Source organism: Cibotium barometz, chromosome 58 (genome assembly GCF_041138505.1).
Source record: "Cibotium barometz isolate CiBa-2024 chromosome 58, ASM4113850v1, whole genome shotgun sequence".
NCBI lineage: Eukaryota > Viridiplantae > Streptophyta > Polypodiopsida > Cyatheales > Cibotiaceae > Cibotium > Cibotium barometz.
Genome location: NC_141103.1, coordinates 6,219,851 through 6,245,135, shown reverse-complemented (window position 1 = coordinate 6,245,135; position 25,285 = coordinate 6,219,851). Strand labels below are relative to the sequence as shown.

At 44.4% G+C, this 25,285-nt stretch overlaps 1 pseudogene across 1 annotated transcript in view; it reads left to right on the top strand.

Annotated features, from left to right (window-relative positions):
• Positions 1 to 25,285, top strand: part of LOC147605832 (phospholipase SGR2-like) — a 160,845-nt pseudogene that overhangs the window by 70,879 nt on the left and 64,681 nt on the right. The window contains exons 9-10 of the transcript XR_015265049.1: positions 13,946 to 14,095; positions 14,334 to 14,399. The product of XR_015265049.1 is annotated as a phospholipase SGR2-like (transcript). The remainder of the gene's footprint in view (positions 1 to 13,945; positions 14,096 to 14,333; positions 14,400 to 25,285) is intronic.

The following is a 25,285-nucleotide window of genomic DNA, read 5'->3' as shown; positions in this document are numbered from 1 at the left end:
GTAGGCATAAGAGTATGGATGATATCACCCCATATAGTACTAATGCACTGAGACCCAAGAATCTGGACACCCTCAATAGCCTCCATGCATCTAGCTCTCTAGAGCTGCCATGCTGTAATACTGGCAACAATCTCCCAAATGGTGTGAATGTGTGTCTGGGGGGTGTATAATCAGAGTGAGGGACATCCTGCAATAAACCATGCTGGGCAATATCTCTACGAATGAAAATAGCAGAATTTGTACCATTACCCTCATAAAAAAGCTGTGGACCAGACTGGGAGAGCCAAGCAACTGCTTGCCAAGTCTCATGCACGGCTCGACCACTCAATTTGCCCATAAGTTGGGCTACAAAACCCCAAATCTGTTGTGCACTGCTGCATCCCCATAAAGAATGTTATACAAGCTCAGAATCTGCCACACATCTAGAGTAGGAAGGTGCTACACCGAAAACCGATCTCCATTGATTGGTGGGGAGACCACCATGTAAGAATAACCAAAAAATATAGAGTCTTCTGTATGAGTGCCAAAGTCTATGCCAATATCTGTGCTGTATCACTGGAGAAATATCATAGCTCTCCCAATGAGGCCTGAGAGTAGGGATCCTATGGATGTGTCGAGTGAGGAGAAGCCTGGCATTCCTGATGGTGAAACTAAAAAAAGGAAGGCTTTTCAAAGGATCGAAGGCATCAGTCCACTCCCACTCTCTTGGATCCCACTGAAGATATCTGATAAGATTTCCACCATATAACCACAAACACCTAGAGCCATGGGAATGAACCAAATGCTTCTCCGAACGACCAACAATCCTCACTGGACTAAGCCTAGTATCTCGGATGATCTCCTCCATACTACATCTCCTCAATCTTCGTCTAGGCGGCACGATAGAGTAAATGATGCAATCTGTTGCCTCCTCGTCCAGAAGAGGAATGATCTGCAGAGGTATGCCTATCCTCGAAAAAACTGCCAGCCAACTTGGATGATAGTCCCCATGAAAGGTCCCAGAGAGCCACTCATGCGGAATAGGTGCATCAATCTGATCAGTACGAGTGCGAGAGCCGCTAAGATGCTGAATGGATGTAGCTCTCTAATCCTTTGGAAGACTCTTAAAGGTCTTCCAACCAAGAATTGTGTATGCACATCTCTCCCATCCTAACCACTGCATATAACGAGATGCACCAAGTGGCCGACCGGCCTCATCCGTGATGAGCTCATTCCACATAATAGGTTGTTGATCAGCCTCATCCAAAGACCTAGGAAGCCTTTGTCGCAGAAAAGATCTCATGCTTCTCCATGCTTTGACAATGGCTGCAATAAGAGGGGAAGATGGTGCCCTCATATCAGCCTCTGAACAAAAATCGTGTGTTGGGCATCTAGTCTCTCCCGAACGAGGGTGTACATCCGGAAATCTGAGACAAGAAAACATCCTTCCAAGGCTCATAACCTGGTAGGAAACCTCTGACCACAAGTTTGGAGAGCAACGCCCTGCACTGAACATCTGGATCGATAATATTCGAGCACCCCTCTCGTTTGGGTTGAATAACTGTGAGCCAAGCTACCCTGGCACGAGTGTTTGAGGTTCCATCCATACCCGACCAGAGAAATTTGCAGATCAATCTCCGCAATGGACCAATGCAAGCACGAGAGAAGCACCAACAAGAGGTAATAAACCAAGCTCAGGCAAGCAATACCTTATTAGCCACCAAAACTCTGGATGCTAAATCTAATCTCATGGAGCTCCAATGAAGGAGCTTCTTCCGGATACTCATAAGTACGGAGGTGAACTGCTGTGCAGGAGAAATATCAACCCCAACCTAGCATCCCAAATATCTAGCAGTGCATCCTATGATGATCCAAGTAAAACCGAGCTCTGCACCCCAAGCAACTCTTGGGGAATAACTAACCCAAAAACCAACAGATTTGTGCCAATTAATGTCTGCCCCTGCTGCCAAACAAAACTCCTCTAGTGCTACCCGGAAGGAACATAAGGATATATGTGAAGCCTCCAAGAACATGGCTGTGTCATTAGCTAACTTAGAGTCAACCAAGTCCTCTTGACTACGAAGAGCCAACCTCAATCCAAAAATACCAACAGTGGAGCAGAGAAAGATGCTCATGGCCTCTGCAACTATGATATAAAATAATGGGGCTAAAGGGCAACCTTGCCGTACTGAGCGAGAAATTTGAAACCACTCTCCTCTATCACCACAAGCGCTCACTCTATTGTGGGCATCACATACATGCATGAAACTCCCTTGATCCATCTCTGAGAGAAACCCATATGGCTAAGAGTATCCTCAAGGAAGTCCCAATCCACTCTTATCATAGGCCTTCTCAAAATCTAAGAGCAGAATGGCTAAGGGATGATTGCTCGCTTTAGCCCATTCAACGGCCTCCCAAAACGAGAAAATGTTATCAAAGACGCTCCTGCCATGTAAGAATCCCTTTTGGTTATCATGAATGACATCCTGCAAAATTCGTTGCAATCTAATGTCCACTGTCTTAGCAAGAACCTTAGATGCAGTCCCAAGTAAGGTGATAGGTCTCCACTAGCCAATGAATGTCTTATCCCTACTCTTAGGAACAAGATAAATAAGCCCCTCAGTGAGAGAAGAAGGCATAGAACGTGTGTCCCACATTTCCTGGAGAGGCGATGTGATCTCAGCTCCAATCTCATCCCAAGAAGTATTGAAAAAAACAGGGGAGAGGCCATCGTCCCCTGGACACTTACCATGAGGTAAGGCATGAAGAGCATGACTGAACTCCTACATAGAAAAAGGGGCATCCACAGCGGCACACATCTCCTCAGTGATCAAATGTGACAATGTATGTTTTTACCTTCAATAGGTTTTTATTTATTATTATTATTTTTCAAAGAAGAGACTTCTATTAAGTATGAGAAAAACATACAACAATCACGGCTATAAGCCGGAATCATAGTAACAAAAAAACATGTTTCTATCTTTCGAAACCTTGAAACTTCAAAACCATTTTTTAAAACCTCGAAACCTCTTTAGTACGGTAGTTTTGCCCAAATTTCAAGGTTTTTTTTTCCCCCTCCTGATTTTTTTGGGGATTTTTTTATTTTTGTTTTTCTTCCATATCCTTCTCATCACCTTTCTTCCCTCTTCTTCTTCTGCCTCCCGCCTTTCCTTTTCCATCTTCTGCTACTTCTTTCACCTCTACTTCTCCTTCCTTCATTCTCTTCTTCTCTCCTCTTTTTCTTCCTTTTCTTCTTCTCTCATCTTCTTCTCCCTTCCTCTTCTTGTCCTTTTCGCTTCTTCTCCTCTCTTCTTTCCCCTTTTTCTTCACACACCATCCTTCACTGTCTGAAATCTTTCCCAATTTCTATCCTTTCTTCTTCAGTTTCTTAAGAGTGCTTGATTGAACCACTTGTGGCATCTAATCAAGAAAAATTTCCATAATGTCTCACCAAAATAAGGATGGTTCCCCGAGATGTGTGAGAAGACACCATTTTTTCATCATTACACTATGATTTTAGATGGCTACTTTAAGTTCTTTAAGTATTTATACTTTATGAAATTATTGATTTTTCGAAATCTCGTGGTTTCTTAGCCGAGAGACGAAACCTTTCAAAACAAAACCCAAAAAACCTCAAAACGAAAAAAACCTCAAAACGTTTCTTGTGACTATGGCCGGAATAGAATAGAATCATCCCAACATGTACAGTGATCTCAGCCATTGAGGAGCATCATGGTGCCATGAAAGACTTGTGGGACAACTGAAAATAGCAGTGCCTGTATCACTACGCTCGTAGAAAAGCTGTGGACCAGACTGGGAAAGCCAAGCAATTGCCTCTGAGTAACATACATGGCTTAGGGACTCAACTTGCCTATAAGTTGGGCTATAGAACCCCAAATGCGTTGTGGAGGGTTGCAGCCGCATAAACAATGTTGTATAGTCTCAAAATCTGCCGCACATCTCGGGCAGGTAGGTGCTACAACAAAAATCGATCTCCATTGATTGGTGGGGAGACCACCATGTTGAAATAACCAAAAGAAATGAGGGATCTGGCTCCTTGTGTATGAATGCCAAAACCTATGCCAATATCCTGAGTGATGTCATAACTTCTCCTAATGAGGTGTGAGGGAGTAGGGATCCTATGCATTTGTTGAGTGATGAGGAGCTTGGCATTTCAGACCAAGTAACCAAAAAAGGGAAGGCTTTCAATGGATCCGAAGCATCAATCCATTTGTTGAGTGATGAGGAGCTTGGCATTTCAGACCAAGTAACCAAAAAAGGGAAGGCTTTCAATGGATCCGAAGCATCAATCCACTCCCACTCACCTGGATCACACTGAAGATATCTAATAGGACTACCACCATACAACCACAAACACCAAGAGCCATGAGTCACTATGTGAGGAGAAGGATCAATGAACCAATGCTTCCCCAAATGACCAACAATCCTCACTGGACTAAGTTTGTAGCCTCTTGGTCCGGGAGAGCAATGACCTACAAACGTATGCCTATCCTAGAAGGGACTCCTAGCCATCTCGGATAATAATCTCCATGAAAGATCTTAAAGAGCCACTCATGGGGTATAGTTGCATCAATCTAATCAATACGTATGCGAGAGCCCCTAAGATGCTGAATGGATGCAACTCTTTGATCCATTGGAAGACTCTTGAAGGTCTTCCAAGCAAGAATTGTATATGCACATCTCTCCCATCTTGACCACTGCATGTAATGAGATGCACCAAGTGGTCGAGTGGCCTCATCCCTAATGAACTCGTTCCACCTAATCAGCCTCATCCAGGGACCTAGGAAGCCTTTGTCGCAAGAAAGGCATCCAAACCTGACGAAAGAAAATTGCAGATCAACCCCAGATCAACCTTCGCGACGACTGACCAATGCACGACGAGAGAAGCACCAACAAGAGGCAATAAACCAAGCCGAGGCAAGCAATACCTGATTACCCACCAATGCTTTGGAGGCTAAATCCAATCTCCTAGAGCTACAATGAAGAAGCTTCTTCCGAATACTCATAAGTACCGAGGTGAACTACTGTGCAGGAGAAATATCAACCCCAATCTGGCATCCCAAATATCTAGCAGTGCATCCTTTGCTGATCCAAGTAAAACCAAGCTCTAAACCCCAGATACTGCATCTCGATAGACCCCAACTGTCTCACGTGTAAACTGATATCTCGGGTACCTAGGTAGATGAGTGGCTGGCCCATCTCTCGGGGATCTACCTACTAGTGTGAAACTCAGGTATGCATGATCGGCTGCTATGCCTATGGGCCTACTGGAAATCGTGAAACCCCGCACATCAGGTATCAATGAAGGAGATCCCATCAAGTAGTCCACTGTGCTCGCTCCCCCTTTAGAGTTCCAGTGTGTGAGAGCATCTGATCCTTGCCATCTCGATAAGCCATTGTATATGTAAGAGAGAGAGACAGAATGAAAGTTGTATTAACGTCTTCAAAAGGGCAAAATGACCTATGAGACCAAAAGGTTATATCATATCCATGAGGTACATCATCTTGGGTACAAAATAGTAATAAAGAAAGATAATAAAAATCTAGAACTATAAAATCTGATCTAGGTACATGAGCAGAGAGCTCTCATATCACCCTAATACATCCCTCATGGGCCACTGTGACATGTTGCTCAAGGTGGTAAAATTGAGCCGGCGCGAGAAGGTCTTGCGATAATGGCCCGGATCCTCCTGTGGTGGCGTGGCCGTGGGCGAGGGCCATGGGGTCTGGGGCGTCGAGCTCTGCGTAACTTAGTGGCTCTGTCAAGTGTAAGATCTCTCGGCCGAGCTCCTGCACTAGCCTGTGGTCCAGGTATGGTGGGTGGATCGGCCCTCGCAGTATTGGTTTGGAAGAAGTCGGTGAGAGCTCTCTGTGCTGGTCCTTGAGCAAGTACAGTTGATCTGGATCTCACGAAGGACTCCCCGCTCTCTCCTCTATCTCCTCCTGTGGTATAAGCTGGGACCCAGATGGGGGCACCATACAGTAGTGTAGGTATAACTAGAGTATCAAATAGCCAAAGCTTCGTCCACGGCTCCTGAAACTATATTTGTGAGCATTGCCTCTCTAGCGAGCGAAGGGCTGCATATCCCCTCATCAATCTAGCTTCGGCCGCCTTCCGCATCAAGAATTGAGGTCTAGTAAAAGTGATCCCAAGGTACACATATGAGGTAACATACTCCACAGGCTCTCCACTGTATGTAAAGTGTATTGCAGATCTACTTATCCACTGTGGGAAGGTGTTAAAGAGAGAGAGAGAGAGAGAGAGAGAGAGAGAGAGAGAGAGAGAGAGAGAGAGAGAGAGATTTTATTAACGTCTTCCAAAAGACCGAACTCGGCCTATGAGACAAATCGGAGTACCTGTATGGGGTATCCTCTGTCATCCCAACAAAATGAAAAAGTACTGAACAAAAAAAAAAAGCTGAATCTGGGTGTGCAGGGGATGGTGCTCTACTACTAGGAGAATGCAAAGCTATATGCAGCATGGAGTATACAATCATGATATGCAACCTAGCTAGAGAGAGAAAGAAAGAAGAAAGAAAGATATATTAACGTCTACGAGAGGCCAAAGTCGGCCTATGAGACAAAAAATAATACAATTGTGTTCTTCCGGTCATCTGGAGAGAGAGAGAGAGAGAGAGAGAGAGAGAGAGAGAGAGAGAGAGAGAGAGAGAGAAATGAAATGAAATTATATATTAACGTCTCTAAGAGGCCATAGTGGCCTATGAGACCAAAACTGAGAGTACATCTGAAGTTGGTGTCTCATCAAAGAGAACAACTAAATGAGACTAAAAAGTACAATAAACTGATTGTCCTACAGTTATAAGAACAGAAATGTAAGACTCCGAGATGATACTGAGTAGAAAATACTGAAAAATACTGAAAAATGTATATCAGGTAGATCCATGTATGCTGATCAGTTGAAGTGTTGCCCTCTCCTTAGATCAAGTATCTTCGCCATGGGGCTGTCTAGAATGGAGAGGTCGTAGAAGCAAGGTAGGCGCCTCCGATGCCGAGCAATAATGGCTCTGATCTGGCGCGATGGTGAGGATGCCGTGGTCGGGATCCTGGTAGGCGTGGCCGACGAGCGCGACATAAGATAACTGCTCTATCAGTGGTGACTCCCTGGGAGCGTGGTCGGTGCCCTGATGGCCCAATGGAGGAGGTATCAGGACTCAGGAGGTGTGTGGGTTGGGTTGCTGGTGCTGGTGCCGAAGAAATTTGTCAGGGTCCTCTGTCTAGGTACATCATGGCTCGGCCTCCTCTCTGCCAAGAGGGTCTCTCTGTGTCTCCTGAGCTCAAGTAGAAACAATCCCAGGCATCACTGATCCTCAAACTCCATGACCTTGCGTAACGGCCCAAAACCCTCTCGGAAGAGGCAGTGATATCTCCCTCGGATCTCATAATAGACTGTACATCGGCAAATGTAGTGTTCCTCTGTCTCTACCTCCTAGTAGCATAGCTGACAAATGCGGTCATCCAAGATCTGATGCACATATCGCCCTGTCTCAATCCGCAGATGGTGTGGTGAGGTCCGGATCTGTTCAATGGCACAACGTATCCCATGTGATAGGTGTACATCCATGTACGCCGGGCTGGTGATAAAATCATCTGGTGAGAGGTGTAGAAAATGGCTCTTGTAATGAGCCATTTTCGTGCCCAAGGGCTCAAGGGGGCTAGTCCATGTCCTCTCTGTGTCCACTGTAATGATATCCATCTTGATCACGCGGTTTTGCTCTGAGCAGGTGAGATCCAAAAATGGACAATCCAGACTGTACTGAAAGGGTGGTAGTGCCTCTATCTGCAAACCATGTAGGTCAAACCTTGATCTCATCTGAGCGTACCAACAATGAGTATATCCATCCTCTGCCAACTGTATGGATGAGGTCAATGCCAATCGGGAGTACCTCTGCTGAGAGAGCTCCCATAGCCGCTGTAAAAAGGTAACTGCCTGGAATAGGGCCTCGGTTACTACTGGTGGGGCACCCAGCTATCCGTACAGAAAGCCTGTAATGCATCCAGGTGTCTCTTTAATCCCACCAGAGAGTCTGAGATTAGAACAATATCATCAGCATATAACAAGATGGTATCAACACCCCTGCCAGGCATGCCCCTGGGCCTCCCAATCTGTCTGCATAATCAGAGACGGCATCAGTCCGAAGAGGGTGGGCAATAGCGGGCATCCCTGCTTCACCCCTATCCTGCTGGTCACCCTATCAGATAGTCCGCCTGGAGCTCGGACTCTGCCTGTCATCACAGACTCATACAAAGCATATATCCCTCACTGCATATGCTCGGGTACCTCAATGTCATGCAATCTGTGCATAAGCCTGGCACGTGGTACGGTATCGAAGGCTTTGCGGAAGTCCACAAAGCAGCAGTATATCCTTCTCTTCTGTGCCCTGCCCTCTTCAATAAGTGCCCGAAGTGTTAGTATGTGATGTAAGGTAGTAAATCCTCTCCTGAAGCCAGCCTGTCCATGTGCTCGATGACCATGCCTCTGTGCCCATCGGGTCAGCTCCGACTCCAATATACAGCCATATAATTTGGCCAAGTAATGACCAATCATGATCGTCCTGTAGGTGCCTGGTATCATGGGGTCCCCACTCTTAAAGAGTAGTACAATGATATGCTCTGTCCAGCTTGTCGGGAAACCCTCACAAATGGCACGATTAAACACATGCACGATGAGCGGAGCCAAAGTGTCTCATGCATATGAGAAGTGCTCTCCAACTAGCCCATCATGATCCTGTGTGTAACATGTCTATCGCATCTAGCACCATCCGCATAGAGAAAAAGGTGCTGCTAGCCGGTCTAGCTCCCAGTGGAGGGGGGGTGGGGGGCTGTCTTGGTGCATCATATAGCTCTCTAGCATAAGTATGCCATGCCTCAGGTGCAGTAATCGGAGTACTAGGTTGTCTCTCCCGAAACACCTTCCATGCCCTCTTGCTGTCCTTCCCGAGAGAGAGAGAGAGAGAGAGAGAGAGAGAGAGAGAGAGAGTTATATTAAATATCTCTTAAAGACCCAATGGGTCTATGAGACCAAAGTGATACAATGCTATGCATGGTATTGGTAGGTGTCATCATGGAAAAGAAACATAAAAGAAAAACAAAACAAGGACAAATAACATAGCTCTTTGAAAGTAGAGGCTGATACAATGATCACCATGGGGAAATACATGGGGTATATTACAAGAGACTCTCATCATGGAGTACATGATAATCTGAAGCATGTGGGGCACATCATCTTCTAGTAGAGGGTACACCTCTCTCAAGTATGTTGAGCATGGGGTTTTTGAGTGTGAAGCTCCCTCCATAAGATCACCTGATACACAAGCTAAACACACAAGATTAGAACATATAGAAGGGTTCATGCAAACTTATCCCCCAATCGTAGATTCCATCCGGAATCTCCTCAGAGCTAGGGGCTAAGAAGTCGAGGAGTCCACCGTTGTTTCTTTCCACTTGATCTTATACTCACGGATCAACTTATTCTCAAGCTTCCTCTCTCTCAAATCCGATGTAAGCTTTGGCTCATGTGGAACAAAGGACGAGTCCTCAACTTGTACCAGCTCTTGAGGTGTAACATTATTATCCTAAGTCCCCAGTTTCTCCTTGAGCCTATTCACATGAAAACTGGATGAACTTCTACATTAGGAGGGAATTCTAACTTATAAGCCAACTCACCAACTCTTTTTCAGGATTGAGTAAGGTCCATAGTACCTAAGGGAAAACTTCCCAACCATCCCCATCCGTGATGTCTTAGAACTCTTAGGTATCCTTAGATATACATGCATTTCCTTGGAAAACTCCCTTTGTGTTCGTATCAACATAAAACCGTGCTCTTTCTTGAGTACGTGTTGCATGCGCGGAAGCCTTCTTCTGTGATCGGGCCCTAAGCCTAATTAAGGAACACTTGTAGATGCTTACTGAAATGATTAGACAGAGAAAAGAGAAAGAAAGAAGAAAGAAAGTTATATTAACGTCTACAAAAGGCCAAAATGACCTATGAGACCAAAAGATTACATCATGTCCATGGAATACATCATCATGGGTACTAAAAATAAAAGAAAGGAACAAGAGCTGAAATGCCAAAGCTGATCCCAATACAAAGAGCGTAAAGCCCTCACATCACCCTAAAATATCCTTCATAGGGTGCTGCATCGTTGTACCCAATATAGTAAAGCTGAACCGGCAAGAGAAAGTCATGTGGTGGTGGGAAATGATGGCTCTGATCCTCTTGTGATGACGCGAGCGTGGGTGGGGGCCATGGGGTGGGGGGCCTCAATGGCTCTGTCTAGTGTTACTCCTCTCGACCGGGCTCTTGTAGCAACTTGGAGGTCGAGTGTAGTGGGTGGATTTGCTCTTGGGGCTCTAGTATGGAAGAAGTCAGTGATATCTCTCTGTGCTGGGGGGTGCAGCTGATTTGGGCTGCAATAAGGACTCCTTGTGTTTGTGGAGATCCAAAAGGAAGAGCCCAAGGCATCCCTGGTATGGGAAATCCATGATCCAAGAAAGTGGTCCAAATTCGTCTCGGAAGAGGCAGTGGAACCTTCCCTTGATCTCATAGTATACCGGGCATCCACATATATAGTGGGCCTTTGTCTCAGCCTATGTATGACAAAGTTGGCATATCCTGTCCTCTGGAGCAGCTACCCCTGGCCCATATCTGGCTGTTGGTATTCAGTATATTACTATGTTACAAAAAGATGTATGACTTTACAACTTCATGAGGCCTTTGGCCTACCCAAAAGGTGGTTGATGCACTTCTACTACCTACATGATGACCTAATCCAAAAGAGGGAATAGATGGATTGTACAAATGAGGCCTAATGCTTATATAGGCCATGGGAGAGTAGGTCGGCCAACAGAAAGGCTGTCAGCCTGTTTGAATATCCACGGCTGAGGAAAAACAACATTTAATGTTGGTGCTTGTTCACACGTGTGTCGTTCATGTTGCCGACTGTGCCCATACTGCTGTCAACTGCTGATAAGACCCTGTAATAACCTTGCTAATGCCCTAAATGTTGTGTAAACTAGGGAATGTGCTGAATATGCCGAGATTTATCTCATGGTATGGGTGTGCACGTGACCGTACTTCTGATAGATACATGTGCACTGACTAGCATCTCTTGCATATCCACTAAGAAATCTCTAGCCGCATCAATCTTTATACCCTTAAGTCACATAAACGGATTGTACCAGTAGTAGGCAAAGCAAACTCAACCATTGGATGTACCTCTCAATCAGATGGTCGCTTGGAGCCATATGCACAAAGCATAGCATCCAGAGCTTGAGTCACCCTCTCCGTCTACCCATCGGACTGAGGATGATCAGGGAGGAACTCATGCTCAGCGTAGTCTCCAATTTCTGGAAAACTAGCTGCTAGAAATGTCTAGAAAACTTTGAATCCCTATCAATTACTATGACACAAGGCAACCCATACAACTTGAAAAGCTGCTCAACAAGCTGTTGCGCCAAATCAGTTGCTTCAACATTCAACCTTGTGGGTGAAAATCTCGCCATCTTTGTCAGTCTGTCTACCACCACCCAGATTGCATCATGCCCTCTGCTGGTCTGTAGCAATTCAACAATAAAATCCATGGAATTACTTTCCCACTTCCCAAAAGGGATCTCTTGAGGATGTAACAACCCTCCAGCTCTAAGGTGCTTAGCCTTATTCACCTGAGATTGATGACATTTCACCACATACTCTTGGATTCCTGGATTCATCTTAGGCTAGTAAAACGTTCCCTTGGTATTGGAATTGTAGACCCAATTCCTCTGGAGGGAATATGATTTGCATTTGGAGAGCAAGGTGAATCCTTTGGTTTTGCTTCAAGAGGGTTTGAAGAGTTCTTTTCTGGTGCAAGCTTTCTTGGCTATGTTGTAGGATCTCTACTAGAGGCTTCCTTGGGAATAGATTTCATGTGAGGGTGGACACTGATTGAATAAAGGATTGAGACAAAGAGAAGAATGGCAGTTAAACCTTGGTCTTACTTGAAGCTAGTTGGGAATTTCTCTTGACGAGGTTAAGGATTGATTGCTTTTTTCATCTTTGCAGGGAATGCTCTAAATTGGAACAAGGGCCTCGGGAGCAGTTTCCGGCTGAGAGATGCGGAAAAGCCGCAAAATTTGGTGATAGTTGAGACAATTAGGAACAATTGTTGGCAGAGAGGGGATCTTGTGATTGGGATTTGGTGCTTTTGAGCACCTGTTGGAGAGCAACATATAGTTTTTTTTTCAAGATATTGGGTTGTGCTAGGGAGCTTTTCTCGCACATAGAAGCATGTACCGCATATGGTATAACCAGCATGGCTATGAGAGAGATAATGGCAGGTTGTACGACTGACGAGCATGACATAAAAGTCTATGCAAGAGGCGAGAAAGCTGGTACAACTTATAAAGGCCTGGAAAAGCAACTGCAACTGATGTATGGGTTGATGCAGTTATTTCATGACTGCACATAGGGATGTGCTCTAAGTCCTGTAAATTCAATGGAGTACAAACGGGAGGCACCAATAGTCTTGTAGCACAGGATCAGCTGTTGATTACTGGCACACATAATTTGTCGTGAAGGCTAGACTGTGCAGTGAATTAGTGCTAGGTTACCCTTCATGGGACTCATTGCATTTCAGTTTTCTTATTGTATTCGCTTCTGACCTTTGAGTCAGGATGGAATTGGATTGGTAAGCAAGTTACCTTGTAGGGATTTTGTCATTCCAGTAGCAAGGATCTAATGTAGGAGTTCCATTCTGGTTTAGGTTAGAACTAGGGAACTTATGTGGATGCTATGGTAGAATATATGAATTCGAGGTTATGCTTACAACTAATTGTCTCCTACTTGGATTCATGAGGATGTGAATCCAATAGAAGGGGGAGATAATCTTACATCCGATTGGGCCAAGGACTGATGGTTAAGATAATTCAGGTTAAGGGGATGTGGAGGATTAGGGCTTAACTGGGCATGGGGGTTTATAGGACCCACCCAAAAGGCTAAGGGCTAGCAAGGATAAGGTCTAGTTTGGCCTCGGAGCAATCAAAAGCTAAGTAGAGGCCAAGAAGGGCTAAAAGTTAATAACAAAACAGTTTGCCAATAATAACCTCGTTCTTACCATATAAGTGTCTTGGGCTCACTTATAATTATTATGAGAGATCCACATGGTGAAGATGTCTGCCAAGGCAAGAGACCTCAAGGCCAAGGGTAGTTACAGAGGCAGACAGGTGGTCTGGTGTTATGGGACACCAGAGTGTGTTGCCGGGGGCCTGGCTGACTCACGACAATATGGACCTCACACTCCATGGGGTTTCCGGAATGGAACCTATGTTTGGGAGAAAAGTCAGTAGCCAAATTCTATCGCATTCATTGACATCGAGACTGACATGAGATTTTGTATCTTCGATAGGGTTTCCAGGTATGTGGGCCTAACACCAATTTTCCAGGCCACACATCTCACCTACAGTCCTAGCCCTCCAGGAATTCCAGTTCATGTACATGCCCTCAAGGATATTTGTAACTACATAAGCACTTGCAGGAAAGCTGGTAGGCTTCGTACATGTGCCATTTGCATTAGTCTTTGGTAGTCCCACAGTTGATCAGTGAGGCCAGGTGAGGAAAAGAAGTCTGTGGAGGCACAGTACTAGCACATTAGCTTTATAACCAACTACGAGGGTCCGTCTATGTATATATAATTTATTATTTTTTCAGGTTCATAATATGCCATAGCCTAGATGAGATAAATATTTTTAATTTACCAATATCACAACTTCTCAGCCTCTTTAAATAAAGGCCACAGGTACACAACTTCAGTGACATTTGTTGGAGGGCCCCATATCATATTGTTAAGGAGTGTTAAAAGCTGCATCTCTGCACAAGAATTGTGGTCATTATTATCATTATTATTATGGTCCAAATGAAGAAGTTTTCATTTCTGTTACATCTTTGCAGTGGCGAAGAGGTTTAAAACTAGGGGGAGAAGAAGCTGTTGAGAACTGTACTTTGGAAGGAGTTAGGGCCTTGCGTACCATACTTAGTGCCACTGTACATGACGTGTTGTACTACATGAGTCCTGTATACTGTCAGGACATCATTGATTCGGTGAGGCACAATCTTAAAATGCTTGGAGTTTTTTTTGAAAAAGGAAGAGTTCCTATGCTAGGGTTCGAACCACCTGCACTTCTGCAGTCCCAGTTCTGACCACTTGTGCTAGAGCCCGCTAGAAAAATGCTTGGAGATTTTGCATCAAGGTGTTGGAAATGAGGCACAATAGCGTGTGCTTTTGATGTCAACTGAATTGGATGCATACTTAACATTTGTTTAGTGGTTTGTGATGTAGGTAAGCAGACAATTGAACATGCTTTACTGTAAGTTTATCAAGCGGAATCCAGATTATGATGGAAAGGTAAACTGTTTCTGAAGGTACCGAATCCAAATGTTTTAGTTGATGTAAAGTTTCAGGGGATTGTGTTTAAATTTGAAAACTTATCTTCCACTTGTATAAGTTTGTGCACACAACCGATTTTTCCACGCATCATCGCTGTATATTCTACAGCCCACATCAATGCATAATGTGTGACAGCATTGAGACTCGGAAATGGTCAGACAGAATCCAAGTCTTATTGATCCTAATTTGCATGTTATGTATAGCATACAGGGCACAGTCTGTCGGATTGTCCTTATAGAATATTCAGCCTTGCAACTGCTCCTGGGGGAATATAGTAAGGTTCTCTCTTGATATGAGACATAATCAATACGATCTTGTGCCATACTCTTTGGGCCTCAATGCATCCTCAAACACAATGCTGAATGGTCTTTGATATGGTGCAGAGTATCTGGGACAATCTGTGTAAGCCTAGCTGGGCATGCTGCGACAGATTCCTCCACGTATTCAAGAGAGAAATAGAGAGAGAAGATAGAGAGAGAGGGAGAGTAGAATTTAGAGAAATGTTGCACTGGACACACGCATTGAGCGCCCCCAGGCAGAATAGGGTGGTTGTGAGCGACGTGCCTGGATCCCTCCAGCTGATCCTCCAGTTGAGCACCAAAATCCTTTTTCTCCGCATTCCTACCATGCAGATGCTTTCTCTGAGTTGGACAATGATGAAGCTGCTGAGAATATCCCCAACTCTACCCACCCTCCCATACAGAGTGTCCCCTTCTTTGAGGACACGGTTAGGAAAGCCAGGCTCTCCTTCCTTAGATCCAATCAAAGGATTCCTACCCTCAGACCTCATTGGGCTATAACATCATACCACTCTTATAGGAGGAGACATATCTTCCTTCTCTTCTAGTTATTTTTGCATGGTTTGGTGAGGCACTGAAGATTGGTTCCTGGTGCATACTCATCTTGCCCTAGTTGCCCAACTATTGGGGGTCGACTAGAGTCTACTCCCCTCTGCTAGCATCTATTGGAGCCGCTTTCAGTGAGGTTTTGGAGGTGCTGCCACTTCCATGACCTCCGAGTTCATCCGCAGCAGCAGAAGTCACTACGGACTTTGACGATTGCCCAGCGTAAGTGTATTGGTCCAGGACCAAAACATCACAGGATCATGTCATGCTTCAGAGGCTGGATGGGTCCTTTCGCTAGAAGATGGAGATTGCAGGAAGGCCACATCAGTGCCACATTTACAAACAGCTAGGAAACACTGCTAGGGATTGTAGTAGAAGGAAGAGTTATTCCAAGAGACGTAGCCACAACCTCAGCAGGGTGACAGAACCATCAATACAGGCCCTACTTCCCCTGCCCCACAGCAGGGCCGCACATCTAGGAGAGGAAGGTGCTACACCGAAAATTGATCTCCACTGATCTCCACTGATTGGTGGGGAGACCACCATGTAAGAATAACCAAAAGAAATGAGAGATCTGGTTCCTTCTGTATGAGTGCCAAAGTCTATGCCAATATCTGTGCTGTATCACTGGAGAAATATCATAGCTCTCCCAATGAGGCCCGAGAGTAGGGATCCTATGCATCTGCCGAGTGAGGAGAAGCCTGGCTTTCCGAACAGTGCAACTGAAAAAAGGAAGGCTTTTCAAAGGATCCAAGGCATCAATCCACTCCCACTCTCCTAGATCCCATTGAAGACATCTGATAGGACTGCCACCATATAACCACAAACACCAAGAGCCATGAGTGACTATCTGAGGAGAAGGGTCAATGAACTAGTGCTTCCCCGAGCGACCGACAATTCTCATTGGACTAATAAGCCTAGTATTTGGTATAATCTCCTCTATACTACATCTCCTCAATCTCCCATGAGGCATGATAGAGTAAATGAGGAAATCTGTATCCTCTTGGCGTGGAGCAATGACCCGCAGAGGTATGCCTGTCCTCGAAAAATGTTGCCATATATATAGGCAGTGATGTGTGTGAACACACTTAGGACTGCCAAGGCACTTTTTTCCTCTTTAGGAGGTTTTTTCCCCTGGCTTGTATATACGTCCATTATTCTAGGGCTAACTTATCTTTGTACATTGACACAATCTAATACACTGTGTGTTGTGTGTATTCTTGCTTCTTCTTGTCCAAGCTTTGTGTGCTTTTTTGCAACCCTAATTCCAACAATTGATATCAGAGCAGGCATCGGCTCCCAGGGCTACGCCGCTAGCACCCTCCGACTCACGTTCTCCGATTGAGGTGAGCTTTCACGAGCGCTTGTAGGTCCCTATACTCTGCAGATAGGCCCGCAGGGCTTTGCGTTCTTAGAAATTGCATCTGAGGTCGTTTCGGGCTCCGTTTTTGCATTGCAAGTTCTGTACAGATGTTTTCGTCATTTTGTGCAAAAATTTCGACAGCGCAGTTTTCTGCAAAACAGGCATACGTATTCTATTTTGGACCGTGCTACATAGCACGAGTTATTTTCTGTTCAGTCTTTGCTTCATTACAGGTAGCTTTTGCATCAGTTTCAGTCAGTGGCCATGGTTGATAACAACAATGATGTATTTCGCATGTTGTCTGCTGATGACAAATTGGATGGAGACAGCAACTACCCACTTTGGGCATACATGATGCAGCATGTTTTGGTTGCAAAAGGAGTGTGGAACATTATGCAGGGTATGGATGTACGTCCAGGTTCTGTGGATGTAGGATTTGTTGAGGATGTTGCAGGTTCTAGCAGCTCTACTATTGCTGCTGTTTTACCCACTTCTGAACAAGCTCGTTGGGATGGTAAAGATGCACAGGCTCATGCCTTGATTGCACTTTCTGTCAAACGTAACATCGCTCCACATATTCGTTCAGCTAAGACAGCAAAACAGACTTGGGATATTCTAGCTGGTTTGTATGCATGTCGTAACGAGGCAAAAATCTCTTACCTGCGTAAAGAGCTAGAATCGAAGATTATGCAGGAAGATGATGACATGAATGTTTTTCTTGCTGAGATTAAAGATCTCAAGGAACAGTTGATTTCTGCAGGTGAGATTATTCTTGATCATTCTCTTGTGCAGACTGTTCTTGATGCTTTACCTGAGTCATATCAGACTTTTGCTTCCACGTGGAGACTTGTTACTGAGGACAGACCTGATGTTGTCAAGTATGACACTTTAGTCAACAAGCTCTTGCAAGAAGCGCAGTCCAGGCAAAAGAGGGCTAGGCAGCGTGCAGTTGATCAGGCATTTGTTGCTGCCCAGCAGAGAAGAAGTGGTAAGGCAGCCCCTTCCATTGTTTCTTCTCCTATTAGTAGGTCTGCAACTTCTTCTCCTTCCACAGGTAGCAACAATAGGTCTGAGAAGGCTCTTGATAAAGGCAAGAAAAAGATCAGGTGCAACTATTGTAAGGCAACTGATCATGTCATTAAGAATTGCCCTAAGCTAAAGGCTAAAGAGGCAAAGAAGAAAGAGTCAAATGCAGCCACAATAGCGGATGCTTCTACAAAAATACAGATTCTGTAAATGTTATGCAGGATACAGAATGGACGTTTAGCGTGTATTGCCAGTATGACCCATCTGTACATGATGCATGTTTGGGAGTTTCTGTTGACTTTGATGTATGGTATTTTGACAGTGGTGCTACAAAGCACATTACCTCGCATCGTGATATGCTCACTTGTCTTGAGGCTGTCTCTAATGGGAATACTGTCACATGTGCCAATAATGCTTCTTACCCAGTGAGGGGCGTTGGTAAAATTATGCTTATTGCTGCAAATGGCAGCGCTTTCACACTTTCAGATGCTTTGGCCAGGGATAAAGAAGAATCTGTTGTCTGTCTTTGCGCTTGCTAGACTTGGACTTGTAGTCAAATTTGTGGATGACAGATGTACTGTTCATGCTTTGACTTCTGGTGATACGATTATTGTATCTGGCACGTTGTTTCGTGGGCTGGATAGGCTCAATTCTTATGACAAGTGTGTGGAAGATTCAACAAATGCAGTTTCTGATGAAAAGGCAGTTTCTGATGCAAAACTATGGCATGCTCGTTTTGGTCATCTGAACTTTGCTAGTTTGCTGCGTTTGCAGAAATTTGATATGGTTGCTTCATTGCCCCCTCTTGAGGCACCATTGAAACATGTTTGTGAAGGCTGTATTTTGGGCAAAATGCAGCGTTCTGCGTTTCCAAAGAATGGTTCTGTGCGGGCCACTCGCAAATTGCAACTTGTACATAGTGATGTATGTGGGCCTATGCAAACTCCGTCATTTGGTAAACACTTGTACTTTGTGACTTTCATTGATGATTACTCAAGGCATCCACTGAAGGCAAAGTCCGAAGTGTTTTTGTGCTTCAAACAGTTTTTGCTTATGGTTGAAAATGTATCCAATTGTACTGTGGGCATCCTCCGTTCTAATCGAGGGGGGGAGTACATGTCTAAAGAGTTTGATGCATTTCTAGCTAGTCGTGGGATAAAACACCAATGTACAGTGCCGTATACCCCTCAACAAAATGGTGTTGCTGACAGAAAAAACAGGTCACTTATGGAGATGGCATGATGTATGGTCAAGAGCCAAGCTTTGCCACATGCATTTTGGCTTGAGATTGTCATGTGTGCTGCATATGTACTCAACAGGTGTACCACTAAGGCCTTGCAGTCTGTTACTCCATACGAAGCTTGGCATGGCAGGAAGCCTTCTATTGGTCACTTGCGTGTCTTTGGTTGCTTGGCCTATGCTTTAGTGCGTGTGCAACAACGTAGAAAATTGGATGATAAGGTTGTCAAATGCATTTTTGTTGGTTATAGTGCTGAGAGCAAGGGTTACAGATTGTATCATCCGCAGTCAAAGCGTATCTTGATTAGTTGAGATGTTGTTTTTGTGGAAGATGCTGTGCAGCCTTTGTTATCATGTACCAAAGAGACAGGTGTGAGCTCACGGGATGTATTTGATACGTTGTTGCCTCTGTTTACAGGTGGGAATTTAAATGTAAGTCCTAATGAGGCAAATATTCAGCCTATGCAGATTTCAAACGACATTATAGATCAGCCTATTTCTGATGCAGATTTACAGGATGTAATTTATGAGGATAGGGCTGAAAATGAGCAGGCTAGAGGTATGCCTAAATGGCTGGTGCAAACCTTGCATGATAGTAAAATTGATGCACCTATGTCTAGTCGTACTCTTTCAGGTTTTCAGCATGCCTCTTATGCATCAGATTGTTATGCTTTGGCTGTGTCTAGTATGTGTGAAGAGGAAGAACCTCTTTCATTTGATGAGACACAAAAATCAAAAATTTGGTTGGCTGCAATGCAAAGTGAATATGATGCTATAATGAAGAATGATACATGGTCTTTGTGTGATTTGCCTATTGGTAAAAAGATCATTGGATGTAAGTGGGTTTTTAAGTTGAAACGAAAGCCAGATGGCAGTGTTGATCGTTATAAGACTAGACTTGTTGCAAAGGGTTATGCTCAAGAAAAGGGCATTGATTTTGATGAGACCTTTGCTCCCACTTGTGGTATGACTACCATTCGTAGCATTTGTGCATTGGTAGCTCATAATGGTTGGAATGTACATTAGTTGGACATAAAGACTGCGTTCTTGAATGGAGATTTGCATGAGGAGGTGTATGTATCGCAGCCTCATGGTTTTTTTTAAAGAGGGCAGGAAAACAAAGTGTGCAGGTTAAAAAAGGCTTTGTATGGTTTAAAGCAAGCTCCACGAGCTTGGTATGAAAAGATACATGCATATTTGACTGCACATGGTTTTTAGAATAGTCCAACAGAAAGCACTTTGTATGTTAAACGTGTGGATGATGTACATCTAATCATTGCTCTCTATGTCGATGACATGCTACTCACAGGACCAAATGAGAGTCATATTGCTGATTTTAAGGCTGATTTGAATGCCTCTTTTGAGATGTCAGATTTGGGGCATTTGCATCATTATTTGGGGATACAATTTAAGCAATGTGATGGAGGTATTGCTTTGTGTCAGACAAAGTATATTGAGACATTGTTGCGGAGATTTGGCCTTGAAGACTGTAAGCCTATTGCTACTCCAATGGAGACAGGTTTGAAGTTGAGTCTTCATGATGCTGGAGATCACTTTGATGACACACTCTATCAGACAGCTGTTGGTTGCCTCATTTATGTATGCATTACGAGGCCGGACATTCAGTTTGCAGTCTCACAGGTGAGCAAGTTTATGCGTAGCCCAGGGTCTCAGCATTGGAAGGCAGTTAAACGCATCTTTCGCTACTTGAGTGGCACCATACATCTTGGATTGTTTTATCCCAAGGGGGGATCGTTGCCGCCAGATTTACATGCTTTTTCGGACTCAGATTGGGTTGGTTGCTATGACACAAGAGTGTCCATAAGTGGTATTTGTTTCATGCTCGATAGCTCGTGCATATCTTGGTTGAGCAAGAAGCAACCTACTGTGGCTACTTCTAGTTGTGAAGCTGAGTACAGGGCAGCTTTCACAGCTACGGTTGAGTGTGTGTGGCTCAGACGGCTTATGGCTGACTTGGGTGTTGGATAGAGTCTGCTACCTCTATCTACACTGACAGTCAGAGCGCATTGGCAGTTGCGAGAAACCTAGTTTTTCATACTCGCACAAAGCACAGTGAGGTGCATTATCACCACTATGTCAGGGAGGGACTCTCAGCAGGAGAGATCAGCGTGGCATATGTGCCAACACAGGACAACCTCGCCGATCTTTTCACAAAGGCGCTGAAGCTTCCCGCAAAGCTTTGGGCTTGCTCCCCTTTGTGGACTGATCTACTTCGGGCATGGCACTTTCCTATACATGAGTGCCAGCTCTCGTTCACACCATCACTCCCAAGGGGGATTTGTTGCCATATATATAGGTAGTGATGTGTGTGAATACACTTAGGACCGCCGGGGCACTTTTTCCCTCTTTAGGAGGTTTTTTTCCTCGGCTTGTATATATGCCCATTATTCTGGGGCTAACTTATCTTTGTACATTGACACAATCTAATACATTGTGTGTTGTGTGTGCTTTTCTGCAACCCTAATTCCAACAAAAAAACTCCCAGCCAACTCCCAGAAAGCCACTCATGCGGAATAGCTGCATCAATCTGATCAATACGAATGTGAGAGCCCCTAAGATGCTGAGTGGATGTAACTCTCCGATCCTCCAGAAGGCTCTTAAAGGTCTTTCAAGCAAGAACTGTGTATGCGCATCTCTGCCATCCTGACCATTGCATATAACGAGATGCACCAAGTGGTCGACTAGCCTCATCCCTAATAAACTTGTTCCACATAATAGGTTGTCGGTCAGCCTTGTCCGAAGACCTAGGAAGCCTTGGTCGCAAAAAATATCTCATGCCCTTATATCAGACTCAAATAAGGCCAATCTTTTAAAAAAGTTATTGTGCTTTTCTTTTTTGGCTTTAGGGCCTTGCTTTTTGGCCCTAGAGTTAACATGGTGGATAACCAATCCGGGATTTGTTGATTCCAAGAGAGTCCGGAGAGGATAAAAGAGAAAAATGTTCTATGATCCCGTTTCCTAAGGCAGGCAGTGTGCCTAGATTGTGCAGATTTGGAAGGGCCATGGAAATGTGCCCAAGTAGCCATAAGAGTGTGTATAATATCTTCCTTGATTGGTGCACATTGACCGAGTACAGAGAGCACAGTTCCATGAAAAGAAAAAAGCCTGAATCTAAGAAATAGAAACGGTGGGTCTTTATCATCATTTAGTATACATGAAAGGAAAAATTGTAAAACTACATTGAAATCAGGTAAAGAGCTCATAGAAATAGAGGGAAAATGTTGGGTGGACCAAATTTGGAGGAGACGGCAAAAAATTTGAGAACATCAAAACTTGAAAATATAAAAAGGTGGGGAAATTGATAGTAAACAGGGAACATGTTTATTGACTTGAGAGAAACAATATTTTTGCTTTTTTTTTTTTTGGCTAGGAAACAATGATTTTGTTACAATGATAGGCAGTCTAGGTGCAATCAATAGCCTCTATATATTTGGCTTTCCAAATTTTCCATGTTGTGATATTGGCAATTTTCTCTAGTAAGAATCCATTGCACCACAGGACAATACAAACCATGAAGTTGGGATTTGCCCCAAAGTGCAATGATGAACCACCTATGAACCTCGAGGGATGGGTCTCTATCCCTACCCTCACAGAATACCTATGGGCTAGACTGGGCTAACCAAGAAATAGAGCCTCAAGTAATGTACACGATGTTTGTCTTGAAACTGCCAATGAGAACGCAACACCAAATCCTCTAGGAGTCTGGCAACGTTAAGTGCTATGCTGAACTGACCCAATAGAATGGAAGATTTCTATGGTAGAAGTGGAAGATTTCTATGGATGAAGAACTGCAGGCTTCATAACCATACACGGGATTTGGTTCCACTCCCTTCTAGCAAAAGGCAATTAGCTCCAAATGAATGTACAAGCTAAACTATGTTCAGGATGGTTCCATTGACAGGTAAATAAAGCTAGGCTAGCTGCCAAAGGCTATGCATAAAAGCCTGGGATAGATTAGGAAAAAACCTTGACCCTAGTAGCAAAGATGCAAACCATCAAATTGATTTTTGCTATTGTTAATGCTTATGCTTTTTTCAATGGGTACTTAGATAAAGAAGTCTAAATGGAACAACCACTTGGATACCAAGTGAAAGCTAAAGAACACTTGGCGTCCAAACTCAAGAAGAGCTTATATGGTTTGAGACTTCTATTAAGTATGAAAAAATATACGAAAGGGAGATTTCGAACCAAACAAGGGGGAAATCTCAACCAATCAGGTTCCTTGTGCTGCTAGAAAGGTCTGAGTGGCAGTGAAAAAGATGCCATAATCCCACTCTCATAAACCCGCACTTTCTCTTTGCAGCAAGCCCCAAGGGCTTCTAGCCCATGTACTTGATGTGTCATCCAATCTTGACCTCAGTATTTTCGATTAATCTCCTTAACTGACCAATGCAAGCACGTGAAGAGCACCAACAGGATGCAATGAACCAAGTTGTTGCAAGCATGACCTGGTTTGTAACATAACTCTAGTAAAGAAGCTATTTGTGTATGGTACTGGTGTAAAATGTTGTGTGGGAGAGATGTCAATCCCAACTTGACATCCGACTATCTAGTGGGGGTCTCCCTCTCAATCCGTGTAAAATCAAGATCCACACCCGCAAGTAGGTCTATCAAAGTTGCTGATCCAAAATCCAACCGATTTATGCCAATCAATGAGAGCACCAACAATGAAACATAACTCAAGTGCCACCTGAAAACTGCACAGGCAAAGGTGGGAGGCCTCTAAGAACACGACAGTGTCTTCAGCAAGCTTAGAGTCCATACACTCCTCCTCTTGTCTCAAGGCTAGCTGCAGTCCCGAAATTCTTGCCCTTAAATGAAGATAGATGCTCATAGACTCTGCAACCAAAAGATAAAGAAGCGGGGGAGTGGGCAGCCCTGCAGCACAAATCCAGAGATCTAAAATTGCCCCCCTCTAGCACCATAGGCCAACACTTGATATGAGCGTCTTATTGAAGGCATGAAATACCTCTAATTCAGCTCTCAGAGAATCCAAAATATTTGAGCATTCTGTCACCATTTGGTCCATCTCCATTTTTGGAGCCACTTCTATGGGATTGTCACTCCATAGAGTGGCTAGATTAATACCATGTTCACATGTGGCCAGGCCACTGCTCCATGTGAAAGGGTTAGTTATCTTGTGTCACATGAACGGGACCAGTTTTGTGCCACTTGTGTGTGACCAGTATTGTGCCATATGGACGGGAGCCTGTTTGCTGCCACCCGTGTATGACCAGGATTGCGTCTTACCCATGGGACTGCCACTCCATGGTAGGACTGATATTTGTGCCGACCTTGTCTATGGGATTGTCACTCCATAGGAAGGCCCGTGCCAGGATGTGTGTTTTGCATATGGTAGGACTGATATTTGTGCCTACCTTGTCTAGGGATTGTCACTCCATAGGAAGGCCCGTGCTAGGATGTGTGTGTTGCATATGGGACTGTCACTCCATAGGAAAACCAGGACTTCACATTTCTGTGGCGCTAGTTTTGTGCCCGACAAGAAATCCTTCTACAAGTTTCATGAAAGGGAGATTTCATCCATTACATGCACACATGCATTTATGTCTGTATGCATAAACTTGTTTTTGCATGACTTGCTTTCTTGTGTTTGCCTGCTATGACGTGCCAGTACACTGGACGGGGACGCCCCCAGTGTACCGTGGATGTGCAGTCAGTTGGCGAGTTATTGTGGCGTGTGAACAGGTGGTAAGTATTGCCCTCGTTGGCTTAAATTCATGAAGTCATGTAAACCTTAATGTGTATAAGGTTGGATGTTCACACATTTAAAATTTGGTTCGGACACTTTCTAGTGTGGGTGTCCATGAGCTAACCTTTGAATAATAATTAATAATAATTAAAGCATGTATTGCATGGGAAAACAATCCCCCTAGACACGTGGGTGGCTGATGGAAGGGGGCGCCCATTGGATTGGAGAAGTGGACTGGATTTAAAAAAAACAGCTGGTCTTGTGCTGTATATGACTTACAGCTGTGTGGTACGTGCCTCCAACCTACCCGCCTGAAGCTGTTGTTGTATTTGTTGTACCCGCCTCCTATGCTGTATCCGCTTGCTGTACTAGGCCTGTACCTGCTGCTGTACAGTACCCGCATGCTGTACCAAGCCTATACTTGCCTGCGGAGTGCACCCAACTACTATACCTGTCCATTGAGTTGTCTTGTGGTGAGCCATTGAGTTGTCTTGTGGTGAGACATTGCATCATTTGGAAGGTCACATGCATCGGGGCCACAGATTCATAATGCACATGCCACCGTGCCTCTTGAAACATCTTTGATTGCCCATGAAGCCCATGCAGAGAGGGCTGCCCCGTTGAATAAGGGGAAGAGAAA